This window comes from Ctenopharyngodon idella, chromosome 18 (genome assembly GCF_019924925.1).
Source record: "Ctenopharyngodon idella isolate HZGC_01 chromosome 18, HZGC01, whole genome shotgun sequence".
In the NCBI taxonomy this organism is placed as follows: Eukaryota; Metazoa; Chordata; class Actinopteri; order Cypriniformes; family Xenocyprididae; genus Ctenopharyngodon; species Ctenopharyngodon idella.
The window spans coordinates 5,233,391-5,256,314 of record NC_067237.1 but is presented as its reverse complement, the minus strand read 5'-3'; the positions used below and the strand labels follow the sequence as shown (position 1 = coordinate 5,256,314).

Here is a 22,924-nt window from a genome sequence, read left to right as displayed (position 1 = left end):
TGAACTCTGTAAACAGGACGTTAACACAGGCCAGAGACGGGACACGCTGAAGAGGGATGCAAAGAGAACAGCAGAGCAAATACTGTACCAGGCACAGCAAGCTCACTGTTCATGATACTCGAAACATAGGAAGAAAAATATAAATATTGAAATGGGGACTGGGGTTTATATAAATGTATATCTGAAGGGAACTGTCTTCAGAAAAGTTTCAATGGCATTTTCGTTTCCTCTTACCTCCATAATAAAGTAGCGTTTATAAGTGTAGCGCTGCTTTGTGTACAGTGGCACCCAAATAAACTGCTATTCCATAAGCGCCACCTACTGTCAGAGAGTGAATTTGCATTTTCATTCAGTCCGTCTGCCGTTTTTGTTTTGTGCAGGTGTCTTATGTAGCATAATTTCCCAAATCTAAAGTCAGACCATTCTGTTTTTGCTTTAAATCTTTAAAGGGGTCCTTGATTATGATTTCACTTTTTTAACTTTAGTTAGTGTGTAATGTTGCTGATTGAGCATAAACAACATCTTGCAAAGTTACGATGCTTAAAGTTCAATGCAAAGGTAGATATTTTCTTTTAAAGAAATCGCTTTTTAAGGACTACAACAAATGGCTGGTAGGGACTACAACGAGCTTCTTCCCAGGTTAGTGACATCACAAACCCCAAAATTTACATAAACCCTGCCCCCGGGAACAGGCAACAAAGGGGGCGAGGCCATGTTGGGCTGCTTTAGAGAACAAGAATGCTTTACAAACGAGGGTCAATTCAACATTGGATTTGCATAAAAGTTTAACCTGACAGCACATGCTAGTCGATGAGTTGAATCAACTCCACAGCAACTAAATACATTTATCCACTAATCATTCAGAAACATTCAGATGCATTCTAAAAGATGTAACTTCTTCCTGAGTCTCTCCATCAGTGTCTGACTCCGGTTTGAACAATGTAAGGCTGAACACCATCACTGACAATTGTCATTTTGGCTGCGTGAGATTCTCCAGCTTTGTTGTTGTTGAGCAACCGAAGCGCAAGCTGTTAAAACTCTGCCTTCTTCTGGAAAGGGATGGGAGCAGCAGCTCATTTGCATTTAAAGGGACACACACAAAAACAGTGTGTTTTTGCTCACTCCCAAATAGAGGTATTTTGAGCTGAATCTTCACAGACACATTCTGGGGACACCAGAGACTTATATTATAATCTTGTAAAACGGGCATTATAGTTCCCCTTTAAATTATAATTCAAATCAAAAACAACTGCTCATGCTACATGTGTGTAGCATCTTTGGATCATGATTAAAATGCAGTGGTTGTCTCTGATTTCAAATGGCTACAAAAGGCCAGTTTGCCTGTTAAATAAACAACAAATAAATATGTTTAAAGAAAAAAAATCTAAATCATCCATGAAAAATCATAATCAGTGCATCACTAATCACAACCATGAACAAACATGGCGTCCCACAACCAAATATCAATACTTTTCAGCAACATAGTCCACCCAGTTACAGTGAAGTAATAGGGAAGGAAGTAAGATAGATACTATTATTAAACGTCCTACATCTAAAAGACATACATCAACACAGGAAAGAAAGCCACTCCAGAAAACGATACTTGAAATGCATTGCCCAAGCAGTCACATCTGCATTTCCGTATTTGTGTAGAGAATGTTTCTGGCCTTAGAGGAGACTTGTATTATCTCCCAAGTGTGTACTGAACATCCGAGACAACCCGCTGAACAACTTTGATAAATAACATAATCAACAGCAACTCACGACAAATTACAATCACTCTCAAACTCCTTTTCAATGTCAGGTGATTACTTTTCTCAAAAGCCAATTTGGTAATTATCTATAATTACCGAAAGCTTCTCTTCCAGTTTCTCAAAATCAGTTGGATACATGCACCTCATGCCAGGATATTTGCAAATGCAAACTAATCATAATCATGTTGTAATAAACATGATTGGCTTTTGCAAAACAAAAAAAAACAAAAAACAAGTATATCTACATTCTTTGGTGCACTGTGTGCGACTTGTGCAGTGCATTGTGGGACTTGCACAGGTGAAAGCCAAAAAATCAGCCTGTTGGGGGTTTAGGCAGGTTGCTGTAGCAACTATGCATGACATGGGTCTCAGAAAATGAAAGCAGCATGAGAGAAGAGTGAAGAACACAAGGCCTAAAGCGGGCTGGATGATGACACGACAACAAACAGAGCAAGTGAGAACGGACGCAGTCAGGGGGAAATTATCTCGCAGCCTGGCTTGTTTGAAAACACTGCCCATGCCCCTGCGCCAAGAAACAATGCCACAACAAAGTGAAAGAATACTGTTTATTTAAGTGGGAGGGAGGACAGACTGCAGCGGTCTGAAGGAGAGAAACAAGGAAGGAGGAGTGGAGCAATCAAAGGCAAAGGAGCCAATATAAACACTCTCACTACAGATAGAGCCTGAAACACTGTTAAAGGAATAGTTTCCTCTAAAATAAAAACAATACTATTTACCCACCCACATGTCATCCCAAATCTGTATGATGTTATTTTTCCCATGGAATGCAAAAGGATAAAGACAAAGACTTTTACAAAGTCTTGATCTTATTTTTGGGGTCTACTAGAAAGTTTTCATGCTTGAATGTTCAACAAACACATTTGTTGCGTCCCAATTCGCATACTATCCATCCTAAACAGTATTCGAAATTTGAATTAGTGTGTCCCAAATCGTAGTACAGCATGTTGAAATGATCATTCCAAAGAAACCCGGATGGTCTACTTTTTCTGGTTAGAATTCAAAGTGCAAATCCGTGCACAATTCTAACGACTAATATTACCCACAACCCAATGCGTGTTGGACGAGGATTCTATTAGAGCTACAAACATGAAAAAAGTCTTTAAAAACTACAAACATAGCGGTTGTGCAAGACCAACAGTTAAGTAGAGAGATTCAGATAAAGCTGTTTGAGTGATTAATAATCAGTATCTAAAATATATTATATATTATTCAATGTTATTCACATTATATTTCTCTGCAACAGCACTGTGAACTTTTGTAATGATACGTTTGGCCATTAACTTTTAAATGCATCATTATGCAAATTGCAAACACATGAGGAGAGTTCTCCACATGAAAAATCCACAACTGGCAGATCAACGTGCTACTATTTCTCTCCAATTAAATTAAATGTAGAGGATTTCAACTGTGTCAAGATGATTGACAGAGCAAGTTTAAACGGTGACAGGATTCACATAACTAAGCGACAGAACTGTCCGTTGAAGACGCAATTATGACGAAGTAGTTTGTCCCAAAGCTTGCCTAGTATTGTGCTACACACTTAAAAGTATGTACTTTTTCTTCACAAAAACAATACATACTTTTAGGGTGTAGTATAAGTAGGCGAATCGGGATGCAGCAATTATTTTACACTGTTGTAGCACCTCTCTTCACAGTCTGTCAGTAAAGCTCGTTTATTTCCAATCTCTACGAAGCCCCTCTTTCCGCACAATTGCTCTGATTGGTCGGCTGAACCAATGTGTTGTGATTGGTGTTTCGGAAATGTCATACCCCTTACTAGAGCTGAACGAATAATCGTTAAAAGATCACAATCTCGCTGACCCAGAGAGAGCAGTTATCTAGGTTATCTAGGTATGAAACAGTTTCACAAAGTCTTTTCAACCACACAGTATCATTATTTCAAATTACAAATATTCAAATTATCACAGAAGTACTGGGATAAAAGTTTATAATTATTCAGATATAAATACTGATGTCTACGGAAGCGATTAAAATAGAGCAAATCACTTTTTGAAAGTAACTTGGTGCTTCAAATAACGATTGTGTTGGTCCACCAGTAGGTGGCGACAAGTGAATGCTAAAAAAAATGTATTTGTCATTAAATTTTTCGTTCAAGAGATTTATTCAGAAACGCCTATTCATCCAGTTATGAAACAAGTGAAGTATTTATAAGTGAGTCATTGAATCATTCATTCAAACCGATTTTTTTAAATAATTCCTTTAAACTAATTAAACATTTTAAATGGACTGCAGCAATTAACATTTTGTCAGAACCTCTAGTAAATTACATGTTATTTTGTTTGGTTGTCTGTTCAGAATCGTGGAGAATCGCAATCTCTATTTAAAAAAAAAAAAAAAAAAATTGTGATTCTCAATTTATCCAGAATCGTACAGCTCTACCACTTACCATAACCACATAACAGAGTTTCAACACACTACTAATGCAACTCAACCAGGCCTCACCCTGTTTTTTTTTTTTTTTTTTTTTTTTAGGCATATGCCTTGGGCGGAAATTATTTCAATGAGAAATATTGCGACGTGTATGCTCCTGGAAGAAAACTCAATACTACAATCAAGGCATTTCAGGGAGTCCAAAAACAGTGCTTAATTATATAGAGAATAACTCTTTCTGCTTTGTAACTTTCCAGACCATTTTCATGCTCAAACAGCAGCATTACACAATAAAGTTGAAAAATGTTTTTCATCCAACGACTGTTCATAGAGATTCGATGATAATGACAAGAAAAGTCATTGGTTATTGCGTGTCTCATGAGATCATTGATCTCCAAGCTGACATGACACATCTAACCGTGCCATATTTGATTTGAGAATACTTGTGATATAATGCACAAGTCATATGCACAGTATAGTTAAAATATACAATACAAAAAAATGGGTTTAAAAAAGACAAGAATTCATATTTTCATGTAATTTTGTCATTATTGGATGAGGGATTTTTTTTTAAATAAATCAAACTCTGATTAAATTGGTATTTAGCCAAATAATCATTAGGAGTTACATGTTACATGGCTTTTTCATGCCTGCAAAACATTTTAAAATTCCAGATTTTCCATGATCGTGGGAACCGTGTCCCTTAAATAAATTATATGATTTCTGTATGAGTGTATGTGTGCGTTAAGTCAGCAATATAATTGTTATATAATTAGTCATTGTGTTCCTTCAGTGAAAAACAGTTTGGAAACATACATTGATTTTTTTAAGCTGTGTAAAGTGTGAATTCCCTTTCACTAATGCAACCAAATGGAGAAAAAAAAAAGAAGAAGAATATATAATATTTTTAGGTGTACTGAACACTCCCTCTCATCTGCAATTGTACAAACAAACAGATCCTGCCCCAAACTCACACCATTGGTTGAGCCAGTGTTGCTGTGTTGGCCCGGTAAGGATTTTTTCTTGCCCAAATCTATCTGCAAAAATGACTACAAAGGGTGAGGTAAACATGTATGCATTCATATGGGTGTATACAGAATGATCACATCATGGAACAGAGTTTCTTGGAGCACAAACCATGTGACCCTGAAGAGAACAGCAAAACAGAAAGCGAGAGAGGCGGGCGGCAGTACATACAGCATAAACAGATTGTCATGGCCACAGAACAGCAGTGTGAGTGTATGCGAGTGCAGTGACACAGGCCGCAGTCCCTCGGTGAGCTCTGCAGTCTCTTTCTCGGTTTCATTCTCTCTCTGTAAAGACAGGGAAGAGCTCGGCTCACTTTGCATGGGGGGGGGGGTCAAGGGTTGTATCTTTTCCAACATAGTCTGGGCCATCAGCCAACTAGAGCAAGGAAAAAGAGCAAATTGCAGCCGCAGCACAAACAGACAGAAGATGGTGAGAGTGAGACAGAGAAAGAGACACGGAGATGTAATCATGTAGACTCCATTCTGTAGATCTAGAGTTCAGCGTGAGAGAGATACATGCTGGAAAGTGAGACATGCAAGTGTAAACTAGATTTGTATATTTTCTGAAGAAAATGAGAGTGGTGTTTGCCTGCGCAAAAGGTTTCTGCCACAATGCCAGAAAGTTTTCAGGGGGTCAAAACAACCCACCGCCAAGTTACTAAGATATTCTGGTCTCTAGATACTCCTTAACACTTACGTTGTTTAAATCACACAAAAAAATATGGAATGCTGCAACAGTAATCGGTCAATAACAAGTAAGAATATCAAAGATAAAAATTTACTTAAAAATGTATGTCCTAAGTTTTTTGAAATGTACTTTTAGTAGGGATGGGTAAAAAATATTGATTTCTCAATTTTAAATTGGTTCTCATTTTTATGAAATGATATCGATTCTTAAATCCCAATAATCAATAGTCTATCCTGTTTGTAGTTGATGAATGAACGGATAGCGAGCCTCCCATCCAATAAATCGCAATAAGCTTTGTGCATTGTTATTTTTGATATGAAACAAGGTCTCAGATTTCAAATTCTGTTAATTTTATTACAAAATAATAAATACCGTTTTGGCGCTGTTTAATGTAGCATGAGAGATCGCTTTAGCGCCTCAGTTCAAGAGAAGCGGTACATGAACCGATCCTCTCCTTCGCTTTAATACAGCGCAAAATAAACATGAATGGACATTTTCCCAAGATAATTAATTAATGAGATTAAAAGTAAGAAATATTATGAAGTTTTTTGAAGTTTTGATTTATGCATTTATGTTTCTGCACATTGGTGTACCACATGACTTTAAAAAAAATTGTTTTTCACATTTTCTATTTATAATATTTAACAAAACAGATATACAAAACAGAAATATTAAAAATAAGATTACGCCAAACTAAGGTTAGTTCACCCAAAAATGAAAATTCTGTCATTAATAACTCACCCTCATGTCATTCCACACCCGTAAGACCTTCGTTCATCTTCAGAACACAAATTAGGATATTTTTGATGAAATCTGAGAGGTATATGACTCTTCCATAGACAGCAATATAATCACCACTTTCAAGGTCCAGAAAGGTACTAAAGACATTGTTAAAACAGTTGACGTGATTGCAGTGGTTCAACCTTAATTTTATGAAGCGACGAGAATACTTTTTGTGCGCAAAAAAACAATAAAAATAATGACTTTATTCAACAATTTCTTCTCTTCTGTGTCATTCTCATATGTTGTTAACGTCCAGCGCTTCCAGGTTCTACGTCAGAACGCTGACTCATTATTGGCCGGCTCCTGCGTCAGTATTGTCCTGCGCATGTGTCGTGCTGCTCACGTCATCAAATTTGGCAAATACTGAGCCAGAAACCTACACACTGTGCTTACTGCGTCACCTGCGTAAGGGTAATGACAGGAAAGAGAAGAGATTGTTGAATAAAGTCGTTATTTTTGTTTTGTTTTTGCGCACAAAAAGTATTCTCGTCGCTTCATAAAATTAAGGTAAAATTAACCACTGCAGTCACGTCAACTGTTTTAACGATGTACCTTTCTGGACCTTGAAAGTGGTGATTATATTGCTGTCTATGGACGAGTCATATACCTCTCGGATTTCATCAAAAATATCTTAATTCGTGTTCTGAAAATGAACAAAGGGTTAATAGGGTTTTTTTTCCAATAATTTCTTAATGGGGCTTATTTTATTTGTTAAGATACTAGGACAGTTTTATCACCCTGATCACATTTCTGACTTCATGCCTGAAAACAAATCCATATATATATTTTAGCCATTAAAAATGTGTTTATCACAGAAGAGGTGTATTCAAGTCATTGTATGTTTAAATTAAAATTGAAAATGAATAGATTAATTAATAATATAATTAATTATCTATTAATTATAAATTAATAGATCCTGACAAAAACAATGAGCATCATGTCATCCATCACTTTTTTTAATTTTGTGAATCGCAAGCTGTTTCCACATAATTTCAACATGCTTGATATTTTTAATTAAAGGGCTAACTGAAGCCTGATTAATGTTTTACCATGTTTTGCTATAGTACTACCCCATTTTTGCATGGTACACACCAAGACTTTTGCCCATTGCACATTTACAGGTCATTGTAAATCTAAATAAATGACATACAATTATCATTACAGGGAAAAGAATACAGTAAATTTTTTCTTATGAGAAAATTGCACTCCATCATTGGCGCCTAAAAGTTAAATATTTAAGCTTTAAATTAAGCCAGTGTACACACACTCTGCCATCCAGCCAATTGCAGCGCTGGAGGAACAAATTCAACAGGAATCTTGTACACACACAGAATAATTTCCATTCCACCTTAAATGTAGGGCAAAGTTCTAGCTCGATTCAGCCAAAGAGTTTGTACTAAGGGAAAAATAGGCTTGTTGTGTTGAGCGTAGAGTGTTCTGAGTCTCACAGCTGGGTGCTGTTGTTTTCGTTGCACTGAAAGCTTCTCAATATCACATTATTCTTTCATAGCTCGCCTTAGCACCGTGACTTGTAACTCATCTGGAAGCTCTCAGATCACCTGACCAGATAAGAAACACTTTGTTTCAAACTCTAGATCTTTTTGTCCTTCCGACGCACTACAAACAGCCTTTAATAGACCCAAAACACAGATCTACACTTGATGACACATTTCACCTTCCTCTGCGTAGCCTTGTCTGGCTTGTGATAAGATGGATGATGTCATTGCCTCGCAAAACCATCGCCAAACTATTGTTGTTTTTATGACGAGGTGAAACTATGGTGGTGCGTTCAGGGATTATATGACATAACATAGACCTGCGGTGGTTCTTGAGTGTTACGGCACACAAGCACACGAAAGCCATGCACCACAGGAATGATCTGTGAAAGGAATGATCAGTTGATGTGCTAAAAACACACACAGTCTTTTGTGAATATGCATTCCCTGGATGCCCGTCTCTGTGCCTGATAGGATACAATACATTTTTTAAACAACATGAAAGCAGATGGTAGCATAGGGACGAACGCTGTCCCTTAGCAGAGGTGATCTGATTTGTGTCATCACACAATCTCAGGTGAGAGGCCATATGTTAGGCAGTAAAAAGTTTGCACAGGCCAACGTGAAGAGGTTCATTTCGGCTCTACAGCAGAGGAAATTAAGTGGCATTAGAATAGGAAATGGGTCAGCAACCTTATACCACGTCTAAACCGGATGCGTGAGGACATCGCAACATGTCAAAACTTGATCGCTCCCATTATAATCAATGGAGCGGGAACTTTAGCCCATTCATAGATGGATCCGTTTCTATTTTAACATGCTTCAGAGCTACTTAAGCTCGTCTATTATCAATTTATCTGAATTTATTTGTTATATGTATATTGAATATTACATCAAAGCAAGCTTATTATGATGCAAGATGCTGGAGAAAGTGCAAGATGAAACATGCAAGATGAAAAGTGCCAGATAAAGAGCTGCACGATTCTGGATAAATTGAAAATCACATTTTTTTTTTTTTTTTTTTTTTTTTCAAATAGAGATCACGATTCTCCTATGATTCTGAACAGTCAAGAAACAACTAAACAAAATACTGTCATTTACTAGAGGTTTTGACAAATGTTAATTGCTGCAATCTATTTAATTAATTTGGATAAATTATTTATGTTTGAATGAATGATTCAATGACTCACTCATAAATACTTCAACTTGTGTTATTACTGGATAAATCAGCGTTTTTGAACAAATCTCTTGAACGAATGATTCAATGACATACATTTTTAAGTCACTTGTCGCCACCTACTGGTGCAACAATGTATTTGATACAATCATTATTTGAAGTGCCAAGTTACTTTCAAAAGGATTTGCTCTATCAGTGTTTATATCCAAGTTATAAACTTTTATCCCAGTACTTGTGGGATAAATTGAATATTTGTAACACAGAAATAACAAAATGGTATGGTTTAAGTTTTTGTGAAGCTGTTTCATACATATACATGATAACTGCTTTGTCTGGGTCAGCGGCAGTGCCAACACAGATTTGAATGTTTTGCTGTGATCGTACTTGACAAAGGTTTAGTAGACATAGACGGATCGTTGTCATTTAGGAATGAGATCGCATGGGTGTTTGAATCAAGATCACGATCTATTAACGATTATTCATGCAGCTCTATTCAGCACATTGAATAATTTAAAAAAATAAATAAATAAAATATGACTTCATGTCAAAAAGGTTTATCAGGTATGCATGCTTAAAGGAACAGTTCACCCAAAAATTTAAATTCTGTCATATTTACTCACCCTTATGTCATTGCAAATCTAAAAGACTTAGGGCCTTATTATACACCCGGGTGCAAAGCGAAGCCAGGCGCAACGCAAGTGTTTTTTTGCTAGTTTCAGCCTGACATAGTTATCGTTTTCATGTCCAGCGCCAAATAGCAAATGCACTCGCACCCATCTGTTCGCCCGTGGACATGCTGGTCTGAAAACGAGGTTTGTTCAGGTGCATTGTTGGCGTGTTGCTATTTTGAGGCAACTGAAAACGACTGCACCATTGACCAACTGAAACCTGGTCTAAAGTCAATGGCGCAGTATTTTTTTTAATATGCGCCTATAGGCAGGTGCACAACGCACGTACACTCTGCTTGTTACACACACAGGGACGTGCAGCAGCACGAAAACATTTTTTAATATTAAAAATAAAAGGATTCCTCTCTGGAGAAACGTTCAGTCTTTTCGCTTGCAAATGCCGCCATGTAAACAGTGACTCCGCCATGGTGCAAGCGTACCTGGCTTTTAAAGGGAATGGGAGATGAGACTGACTGGTTTATTGCACGTTACACCCAAAACACACCGATGACTCATTAAGAGAATAGGTACAACCCTTTTGGACCAGCGCGCCAACCATTTTTTCCATCGTTAATCTAGCAAAAGAGGATTCTGACACGCCTGACAAGTGCACCTGCAACATGTGTTTCAGACCATGTGCTTAGACCATTAAAATAGGGCCCTTAAAGTCACCATTAGATCCAAATTGTTTTTTTTATGGTATATTGCAGTATTTGTTAAAAATTCCATTATCACAGCAATAGCAAACCACAACGACCCAATAATCCAATCAATTCCAGAGGGACAAAATCAAGTCCCACCCTACATTTTTTCTTGTTTGCGAAGCCGTTTCACTCGGATATACATCACAATATGTAAGAAAAGACTATCAAAACTTCCATTTAATGCCAACTTTCACCTTCAAAACACAAATAAAGATATTTTTTTTTAAAACCTGAGAGATCCCTGTCCATCCACTGAAATGCAACCAAAATGTTGACTTCAAAAAAAGATTGTAAAAGAAATCCACATGAACTGAACGGTTAAATCGAGTAATCCGTCCGTAACCATGGATCAGTGCACATTCACAGAGCTCATCAAATATGGTAAACATGGAATTTCAACTGTGTTTGCTTGACATGATCTTAAGATCAAGCAGGGCTGAATAAACGCATGGTAAATGGCTAACACTCACCTATCAAAACCGGCCTTTCAGCAAATCAGTTAAGGTGAATGTCAAAATTAATATGTACGACAAAAGCTGTGTCTTGAGTAGCTGACATGTTAACTTCCTGAGGAGGATGAAGTCATGAAGAGCAGAAGAGAAGTCATCTTTGACAAAAATAAATAAATGTTATATTTTCTATAAATGATATCAATTTTAAATGTGTATATATAAACTATACATATGAATTTTATAAATAATAATTATATATATATTTTATATATAATTTAAATAAAATATTAATAAAAAGATATTTTATAATTTATGCAACAATGTTTGAGGTCCAGTTATAACTTTTAAAATTAAATTATTCAATGTTTTACAAAAATACTGACCTTTCTGAAAGGGTATCTCATATAAGTGTGTCCATGGCAACCAGACATTTACAACCGTGTCATATTGCTGGTGAGATTTACCATCTCCCGTCTTTGCCCCTGTCTACATAGCTGTATCATGCTCAGTTCGAATCCAGTTCATGTCATTCACTGATATCACTTCCTGTTTTTTCCCCCCATCATTTCCCCATTCATCTCTGACTCACTCTATAAAAATCTTTCAAAAAGAATCTCAAGAATTCAAACGCATTATCAGATAAATGTTCCTTCTTGCTAAAATGTGACGTCAAAATGTAGTGTAGTCTAGTTCGTTAAAGCAGATGTTTATCCTCTGCTCTTTCCACAGAAGAAATGAATTGAAGGTTTGAACTCAGGTCAACTCAGGTCATTCTAACCACACTCAGACTACGTTTACACTGAAAGCCTTAAAGTGATAGTTCACCCAAAAATGAAAATTCTGTCTTCACTTACTTATCTGCATGTTGTTCCAAACCTGTAATTTTGTTCATCTTCGGAATACAAATGAAGATATTTTTAATGAAATCTGAGAGCTTCCTGTCCCTCCATAGGCAGCTACGCAACTACCACTTTGATGCTTCAAAAAGTTTATAAAGAGATCATAAAACTAATCCATATGAATTGAGTGGTTTATTCCAAATTTCCTGAAGAGATTCGATCACTTTATAAGGCCTATCCCTTTAATGCTCAATTCCTATTTATTGCTCAGATCCGATTTTTTTATATAGCTGTTCACATTGTTGCTTTAAATGTGGCCCATATCAGATCCCAGTGTGAACAGATCATGGTCCTGAACTGACCCGTATGCGCAAAAAGAATGATAAAAAGACATCATGCAGCACGTTGTCATACGGAAGTAAACACGGAGACATTAAAGTAAGCGATTACATGTTTATTTATTGTGTGATCTGCCGTGGAACCCAGCCAATTTATGCTCAGGCAATATTAAAAACAAACACGAGGATGCGAAAAAAGAGAGCAGAGTTTTTAAACATTTATAATGTTTTGCTTGTATATAGAGCTGTAATACTTATGAGCCTTTCACAACTGTCTTGATAACTTCGGGTATGCAAAATCTTTGAAGTGACTCCCATGAGCGCAGAATCGTGACGAATGTCGATCTAGAGTGACATGAAAGTCGCATGAATTCCGATTTGACTGTTCAGACTGAGGACGCATTGCAAAACATCTGACCTGTATTGATTTAGGACCACATATGGAAGTGGTCCAAATCATATTTGAAAAGATCAGATTTCATGTGGTTTGTGCTGTTTACACTGTCATGACAAAAACACATTAGTCACATTATGAGCAAAAAAATCGGATTTGGGATTTACCTGCAGTCTGAATGTAACCACTGCTTGAACCCTCTAAATATACTAGTAATAAGTTTTATCAGAACATGTTTTTAGGGAACTCTTTTTTAAAATGTTAAAATAATTTATCCTATCCAGTTGAATATGCAGAGAGAGAACTACAAGTGTGGTATTTCTAGGTCGATTCCCCTGAAAAAGTGTAAACACTGTGACTCTGTGGCGCTATTAAAACATTGCTCTGTTTATTTAAGAATCCCAACCTGCCCGACACAGCAACATTGACTAACTGCACCAGTGGTGTGGGTTTGGGTGAACTATCTGCTTGTTCAACCAATGACAGATGAAGGAAATGTTCAAGAAACCTGTTTGCAGAGAGTGTTGAATGGCTGTACAGGAGAGCTTGGGCAGGAAAAACCCTTATATGGAGATGGTTTGGGCGTGTATTATGCTAATTAACAAACTGTGGTCACAAACTCCCTCATTAAGAACAATCCAGATTTGACAACTTATTGTAAGAACCAATTTGTTTTCATACACACTTGTTGTAAATTCACCAGAAATGCTGCATGAGAATCTTAATTGCTTATATAGGTCGATGACATATAAGAGAGTTCACAATATAGAAAAAGAGAAACAAAATAGTTAAAAACAAGTGCCAAGTTCTTAGAAATGTACTCTTGTATTCATTTTGAGTTCAAAAACTTATATAACATTTTTAACAAAAGTTTACATTTAATAATACTTTAAAAAAAATGTAATGTGGTGTAACCAAGTAATATAAAAAAACATAAAAAATAACCTATTTAACTAGTATACAATACATCTTAATATGGAAGCTTGTTTCCACCACTGAATAAAAAATAAAAAAGGTAACAGAGTTTTTATCTCACAATTCAGACTTTTTTTTCTCAGAATTACATGACATACACTCGCAATTTCTCAGAATTACATGATATACACTCGCAATTGCAAGAAAAAAAGTCAGAATTGCAAGTTTATACCTTGCAATTTTTACTTTATTTCTCATATTTTGTCGCATATATATGTCGCAATTCTGAGAAAAAAAGTGAGAATTGTGAGATAAAAAGTTGTAATTATCTTTTTATTTTTTTTTTTATTTCGTGGACGAAACAAGCTTCCATACCTTAATCATTATTTTTATTGTTTTGAAGTATATATTTCAGTGTAAAAAGTGTATATATATATATATATATATATATATATATATATATATATATATATACACACATACACATATATATTTTTTTTTACAAATACCATGTTTATTACACTATATGACATTTCACAACCTGAACTAGCCTTGTCTAATCATAAAAATCATCTGATATTTTGACTTATTGACCTTGACAGGAGTCTTCTCTATGATATATGTTTGAAGCAGTTTTGAAGCAGTTTAATAACAATGAAAAAATAATATGACAATGCACTAATATGGTTTATAACATCAAAATAAATTTTAATTCAGAAATTAAAAACGTGCATTATATTCAAGTCACTGTATGTACGAACTGCATTTACATATTTTTGAAGAATAGATTAGATTAAATTGGTGTCATGGCATTGACTGACCCATAAGTAACTTAACTTGTTCAATTATTGTGCCCAGTATCTTCTCACAAAGCAAAGCTGAATTGGGTAAACACCTAATAACGCAGTTATGCCTGTACGGTATTGTCCCTCCAGCGTGACGATGCAAAGGCTACAGGGTAAAGAGTCAGACATGGGTAGGCGAATTTTCCAAACACAAAACCATTACATTCACCTTTCACAACTGAAGCACAGTCACCTCAATTTGAGAATGACGTCACATGATCTCCCTCTTCTCTGTGATGTCACAACTGGTGCCTTAACACATTATAGATTATCTAGATCACTTTAAAGGCAGATCCCTTGGGCGGTTCTCTCTAAAACACTCGCTGAAGTCTACGAGGTGTTGAGCCAATGTGGGGCAGAGCACACTGTGAGCCTTGGGCCTCAAAGACAATTCAGATCAAGTTGCAAACTCTGTGAGCTTCTAAAAATAGCGTGGTAGGATATCACGCTCACAGCACTAGCTAATGGCCTGTGTGGCCAGTGGGCTAAAGAGCAGCCAAACACTGCCAGAATACACTTCACACATTCTCTCTCACCGCTCACACTGCTGACTACTACTGACGGTCTGTCGGGTTCTTATGATGGAGGAAAAATTGGGAAAAGACGTGTTTAATTTAAACAGGCCGCTGTGCCAAAACTATCAGGAGAAAATGCAACATTATCAGCTCTGTCTGATCTGGGGTCAGCTCATAGTATCACTATCCCTCCCTCTATCACACACAGCACTAACTTAATCAGCTTGCGTCACCGAAGCCCTGGAGATTTGTCAGGAAAAGAGAATTAGGGGAGCATGAAGGGTTTGAATGGGATGCAAACTTCTATTCAAATATAAAGAAATAAGTATTAAATATCACCCTATTTGATATCGTAATATATGTTCCTAATATATTGGCGCACGTTATTTCAAATTAAAAAGCCATTTTGCTCAGACTCTGAAACAACTACCATTTTCATGTAATGTGATCAAGCCCCCACTTTCACAATCCAATCAATTCCCAATAGATGTAATCAAATCAAGCCCCACAGTTCACTCAGAAATGTTGATTTCAACCCAAAAATCAACTCATGCTGTTCCAATCCTGTATTCCTTTCGTGGAACACAGAAGAAGATATTTTGCAGAAAATACCAGCCACTCATTTCCATACAACAAAAGTAAATGAGGGTCTTATTTTAATGTACGCAAGATTCAGACACAAAGAGATCACGTATAGCTTCCAAAGAGTTGGAATATAGTGGACAATTTATATACACTACTTTTAAGGTGTCATGTTTGGAGCTCAACTGGCCCTATCCATTTCTGAAAACTAATTGTGTTCCAAAGGTTGAATTATTCCTTTAAGAACATTAGTGACATGCCAAAGCCAAAAAAGCTTGTCTTTTGGTCAGAATGAATATGACTATGTCATCTCTGAAAGTACATAAGACTGTTAATTAATTTAATATCATTGTCAACAGGAATATCTGATAATATATTGAGGTGAACTATGTACAGTGACCCCAAAAAGCATTTGGACACTCTAAAATTGTTTTAATTTCATTCTATTAGACACAAAATATCAAATTAAAGGAAGAGTTCACCAAAAAATTATCCCATAATTTACTCACCCTCAAGCCATAGGTGTATATGACTTTCTTCTTTCAGCCGAACACAATCAGAGTTATATTAATAATATCCTGGCTCTTCAGAGCTTTGTAATGTCAGTGAATAGTGCCTGAGTTTTTGAAGCTTCAAAAAGTGCATCCATCCATCATAAAAGTAATCCATACGACTCCAGTGGGTTAATAAATGCCTTCTCTAGCGGAGCGATGGGTTTTTGTCTATAATCACTGGCTTCAGGCAACAGCCGTATGTGCGTTCATGAAGGGTGACCTCTGACCCGACGTATGATGTATGACGTAGGCATCTCGTGAAAACCACGTAACTCTCTCGTGAATGTGCGTACGGCCGTTGCCAGAAGGCAGTAATTATAGTTTTTAAAGTTTTAAATATGGATTTATTAAGGCATTTATTAACCCACTGGAGTTGTATGGATTAATTTTATGATGGATGGATGCAATTTTGGCGCTTCAAAAACTCAGGCACTATTGAATGCCATTACAAAGCTGGGAAGAGCCAATATATTTTTCAATATAACTCTGATTGTGTTTGGCTGAAAGAATTTACACCTAGGATGGCTTGAGTGTGAGTAAACTATGGGATAATTTTCATTTTTGGGTGAACTATCCCTTTAAGTGGCATCTGCAAACAAATTATTATTTTTTTTTTTTTAAATCAGAACTACACTTTACTAAACCATTTTGGAACTAATTTTACTAACTGGTCCTGAAGTCATTTTTAGTGAATGTATAAATTCAGTTCCTCTTAAGTTCACACAGGTGTGCTAGCAGAGTAACCACAGGTGTAGTTCATCACAATGAAAGGATAGCTTACCCAAAAAATAAAAATTCTGGCATTGCTTACAAACCTGTATGATATTTTTTCTTCCTTGAAACATATCCTGATCACTCTTTTCAATATAATGAACATGAAGTAAGACTGGGCCTGTCAAGAGCCAAAATGACAACAACAACAAAAAAAGCAGTATGGAAGTACCATAAAAGTGGTTGATATTCTATGACTTCTGAAACCAAACAACAGGTTTGTGTGACAAACTGAATGAAATTCAAGCCATTATTCATTTTACAGAAAATCCTGACATCTGCCCCAGCTCTTCTTGGCAGTTGACACATTCACAAAAGTTCATGACTGAATTATTCTTTCAGTGATTCTGCTGATCCAGTTCACGAAACCAGTTTGAATGATTTGTTCAAGAATTTCACTAATGTGGTTCTTGATTTCAGCTCAATGACTCAATACAGTCGCAGCGGTTAACAGCTCATTGGAGTCAAATTTCAGTCCGCTCCTCACACAAAGCTGTTGTATTGCTTCAAAACATCATGCACAAGTCATACAAATCACTTTTATGGTACTTTTGCCTCCTTTTTGAAGCTTGAAAGCTTCAATCCCAATTTATTGTTACTGCACGGAAAGGTGTGACAAGTACATTCCTCAGAAACTCTCCTTTAGAGTTCCACAGAAGAAAGAAAGTCATAAAGGTTTAAAACAACATGAGATTTAGACTCGAGTTAGTCTTCGTTCCGAACAGTGTATTTTATCATTTAAAACATGCCAAACATATTTTGTGTAATGTTTTGCTTACAAACTGTGCTTGTGCTATCTTTGTTTACAGTAAATGCCTCTTGGTTTGGTATTTTGTTATGTGATGCAACGACATTCAGACATTTGTGGGGCTTAAGTGGGGCCACTGTATGTGTGCACAACACTCATTTGCACAATATTCAAAATTCAAAGAAAAACTAATGTTCTACCTTCATACCCTGACAGTTTGCAGCACACTTTGGTAAAAATCTCATGTGTGATGCTGACGGTATTACTACAGACAACCGCTTTCCATTGACTTCATGAATGTGATGGTGAGCAGCGGCCACATTCACCGTCACATTCTTCAAGTGCCTGCCTCTTTCTGCCAATCAGTCGCGACATTGTAACTGCCTAGCTCGTTTTCCTCAAACCAGACCTTCAAACGACAGTCAAACGCCCTAACTCACTCTTAAACAGTAGCTACAAGTCCTTCCTGGCTTTTCGTGTCTTTTTACAGTCACATGGAGACGGGCCCGACGTTACACAGAGCCTATCGTCAGCTCATTAGCATCCATTGCATTGAAGAGAGGCAGTTAGCAGGCGAGGCTAACTCCAGGATCCCCTACAGCTGCTGCTGTGACTACGAGTTCAACACACCGGAGCGCTACACTACAGACGCGCCGTGATACATGCAGCCAACTGGCAGTTTGATGGTTTGGCGTTTAGTACGCGCCGCGCTGTCACGGCATTCTACGCCGAGCTTGTGTGTGTGCGTGCGCGCGGAGCTTTCCTACCCCATTCCGCTGTGTGTCTGAGAGCGGAGGCCGATGTCAAGAGTGACGGCCAGCCGACATCACCCGAAGTGTCCGCCGCCACTGCGCAAGATCCTCCCCGGCTGTGTTAAGCGACCAATGCTATGCCCCGAAGTGAAGCCGCTGGTTAAATATCAGATGCTTCAAATTGTTGTTTCGGTTCGGCTCCGAGCGGAAGACGAGACCTGGGGAAGACGGCAGATCATGACTCCGCTGTTGGAGACGCTGTCTGCATATTCCAGCTAGTAGTGTAGAGGTAGCAGAAGGCACTCAGACAGACAGTCGCTCTCGCGCTCATTACTCAACTCACTGTACACACATATGAGTGACACACTCGCTCGCTCGCTCGCTCACTCACTCACCCAGAGCTATATGAGGACTGTTTCAATGTGCTCCTTTCATATTAGATCATAATAATACACCGCCACCACCATTAAGAATAACATATTTGTATTTTATAATAATAAATATTATTCATATCATAATCCTAAATGTATGACAAAATATATATGTAAAAATATAAATGTATAACAAAATAACAAGAAAATAAAAATAAATACAGAACAAAATATATACTATGCTATAATATATATATATATATATATATATATATATATTGGTTTTGTGGTCCAGGGTCACACACACACACACACACACACATATATAGGGTGCAAAAACAATCAAAATATTGAGAAAATCGCTTTTAAAGTTGTCCAAATGAAGACCTTAGCAATGCGTATCCACTCACAAAAATAAATTTTTGATATATTTATGCTAGGAAATTTACAAAATATCTTCATGGAACATGATATTTACTTAATATCCTAATGATTTTTGGCATAAAACAAAAATCTATAATTTTGACCCATACAATGTATTGTTGGCTATTGCTGCAAATATATCCATGCGACTTATGACTGGTTTTGTGGTCCAGGGTCATATATGAGCATTTATACATTAAAGAATTATAAAATTAAAAGGGAAAAAAGTATTTAACGCATAAGGTGTATATGCCATAGTAAACATGGTATATAAATCATTACTTGTATTATCGTTATATGATCTCGGTTATGCCCATGTTTTGTCTGCCACTACACCAAACCTTTCGGATATCCATGACTGTTTAAGATTGATAAAATGTGGCCTCTTTATGGCCCAACTATAATTGATTTATTTTAATATATATATATATATGTTTTAAATTCACATCTAGAATAACACAGGAACCACTCATGACTGATCAGAGTGTGCTTCCCTACATCTTTGAGGAGCACAGTTATGCGATTGTGGTTGGGTGAATGAAACTCGCGTCTGCTCTGTCTAAAACATCAGACACATAACCTGATCTGACAACAGAGGTATCAGATGTATCAAGCCTCTTAGATCACTCCTTACCTGGCGTATGCCAAGATCAGTACTCTTTCCCTGGGAGGCATGATACCCTCTGATACATTTGGACCCTCAGCGCTGGTTGTTCAGTCATCATTTCACAGGTGAGCACTCCCTCTGGTGGTGCAGTAAACTGTTAAAAGTCCAAAAAGTCCCTTTAGTGAAGCCCTGATGAATTTAGTGTTTTACTGTTAGGTTGTCAAACCAGGCAAACCTTCTAAAACAAAACTATGATTATGTAAATCATATGTGTCCCAAAGTGAATTAACCATAGTTTCATATCCAACAGACTTGCACAAAATGCACCAAAAGTTGCACCACAGAGAAATCAACCCCTCTCTAAACTGAAGCACAAGCTAATCTAATTGTGCGCATACAAATAGCTCCTTTATGAGCTGGTTGTGTTTATATTTTTTTACCCCAAGGATGCATGTGTTATAATCTCATATACATGATGAAACCTAGAGAAATTCAGGATTCTAATTACGCTGTTAAATTTGTGTAGCAAACCCTGCCAAATGGACAGAGCGGTGTACAGTTGAGAAGTAAGAAAAATAGGATGAGATATGTTTGCACTGGCAAAAGTGTATTCCTGAAAAGAACTGGGCTCTTTCTCTTTGTCTCCCAGATCTGGTGTTGTGTTACACTCTCAAGTGCCAAGCCTGGAGGAGAAAGTGGGAAAGAGAGAGAGAGATGAATGAAATGTAGAGAATGTAGAGATACAAAATTGTGCTTTGGATTTAACCCTCATGTTCTCTTTGGCATCCAGTAGACCCGAAGTCTATTGCTTGAAAGAACACTTAAAGGAATAGATCACAGAAAAACTAAAATTCTGTCATAATTTACTCACACTCATTTCCTTTCAAACTTATATGTCCGTGCAGTGAAAGTCAATGGGGGTTTCCATACAGGTTTGAAATGACTTAGGGGTGAGTAAAATTGTCATTTTTGATTTTAAATGATCCCTTTAACATTTAAGCTTCATGATGAGACAATAGTTGTGTCCCAAATGACATACTGTACACTATATGCAATTATGTCCTCAACCATCTAGTGCATGAATTTTAGATGGTTATTTTGTCATCAGACTCCCATTCCGCTTTTTAAGGAATGCTGTGACAGTTGACTGTCCAAAATTCCACACATTTTTTTTTTTTTTTCTCTAGTTAAAGGGGACCTAGTGTATCATGCCCCTTTTCAAAGTCTTGATTATGTTTTTGGGGTCGACTATAATATGCTTCATCCTTGAATGTTTAAAAAAAAAAAAACCATTATTTTTTCACATATTTGACATTGTTGCAGCACCTCTCTTTCCTATCTGTCAGTAATGTTCTGTTTCTGTCTCTATGAAGCCCCTCCTTCCGAAAAGCACAATGTGCTCTGATTGGTCATCTGTACCAGTGTGTTGTGATTGGTCAAGCCCTTTTGAGCGTGTCTCAGGAAATATCACGCCCCTTACTATAACCACGAGTTTCAACACAATAATTTAAATGAGGGATATTGTGAAGTGTACGTTCCTGGAAGAAAACTAAGGGCTCGTTCACACAGAAAGCATCTTTGTGTCTAAAAACGGGAGACGCAGCGCTCAGGAATGGTTTAAAAAAGCGCAGCGCAGAACGCGAGGGTCTCGATACTCGCTTTTGAGATGTGATGCAATAACGGAAATAACAGAAATAGCCAAACAGCAGAACAGACTACTATTTTTGACATGGAAAAAAAAGAAAATAATCGCACTGACTATCTGGACACAAATAATCACACTAGCTACTGTAAACAAAAGCTCACAACGCTTCCCCTGCCTCCTGTGTCATCTGATTGGTCCACTGTTATGGAACTGACAGTGATGAGCAGCGCTGCGTGTAAAGTTGAGATTCTTTTAAATTATGTTTTATTAACAAAGTTTCAGAGGAGCACGTTCAGATAATTAACACGAGAGGAGCGCATTTAGTTAATCAACTCAATTAACGATAAGCGGTAAATATACAGTATACAACAGACTTACCTCTGTTTGTTGATAGTTTATCAGCATCTCTCCACCACCCCATTTCCTCACTTCTAGTCCTAACTATTCTTTTCACAACCGGGGGGAGTACTCTGGGTTCGGGCCAAAATTCCGAGCTCAGAGCCCTTCCCCTGGACAGCACGCCAAATACGCATAATCTTTACTCTACTTAATTATATGTAAGTGTGAACTTGTGAACTTGACACAGCGTTTAAAAAACGAGGCGCTCATGTGAGAGAATCTGCAAAAGATGCAAGCGCAAAGGTCATACATGTCCGTCTAGCGTGTTTACTTAGAAAAACAATGTAATAGTAGCGCATTGGAATGGAAAAAGGCGTTCTGTGTTCTAATAAGGCAGTGTGTCCTCCAAAGCGTTTTTTCTGAGGCTAGCGTATTTTTCCAATTGTTTTCAATGGGAGCGCCACATTTTTAAAACGCCAGGAGCATAACGAGGCGCTGAGCGTCCATTTCATGCTGAAGCGCTGAGCGCTTGGCAGCTTTACTGGTCGCGAGAGTTGAAGAATGTTAAAGGGATAGTTCAACCAAAAATGAAAATTTGATGTTTATCTGCTTAACCCCAGGGCATCCAAGATGTAGGTGACTTTGTTTCTTCAGTAGAACACAAATGATGATTTTTAACTCCAACCGTTGCGGTCTGTCAGTCGTATAATGCTTGTCAATGGTAACTCCATTTATAAGAGTCAAAAAAACATGCACAGACAAATCCAAATTAAAACCCTGCGGCTTGTGACGACACATTGATGTCCTAAGACACAAAATGATCAGTTTGTGTGAGAAAGTACAGTATTTATATAATTTTTCACCTTTAAAACACCACTATGTCCAACTGCCTTGAGCATCCAGTTGGTGAGGTCTAAAAACGCGTTCTGATGACGGAAGTGATGTCTCGCGCTTATACTTCAATGAGTGCGAGCGATCACTTCCGTTGTCAGAGTGCGTTCAGACTTCACCAACCGGATGCGCAAGGCAGTTGGACATAGTGGTGTTTTAGAGGTGAAAAACGATATAAAAACTGTTCGGTTTCTCGCACAAACCGATCGTTTCGTGTCTTAGGACATCAATGT

The 22,924-nt window shown here is 37.3% G+C and overlaps 1 protein-coding gene across 3 annotated transcripts in view; it reads right to left on the bottom strand.

Annotated features, from left to right (window-relative positions):
• Nucleotides 1-18,837, bottom strand: part of bcl9l (bcl9 like) — a 59,750-nt gene extending 40,913 nt beyond the window's left edge. The window contains exon 1 of one of the 3 annotated variants that reach the window (XM_051870361.1): nucleotides 18,431-18,837. The gene's annotated coding sequence lies outside the window, so the exon portion shown is untranslated. Of the gene's footprint in view, nucleotides 1-11,545; nucleotides 11,567-18,430 lie in introns of those variants that run through there. The other 2 variants (XM_051870358.1, XM_051870360.1) reach the window with 2 other exon arrangements.
• Between the last annotated feature and the right edge of the window lie 4,087 nt (nucleotides 18,838-22,924).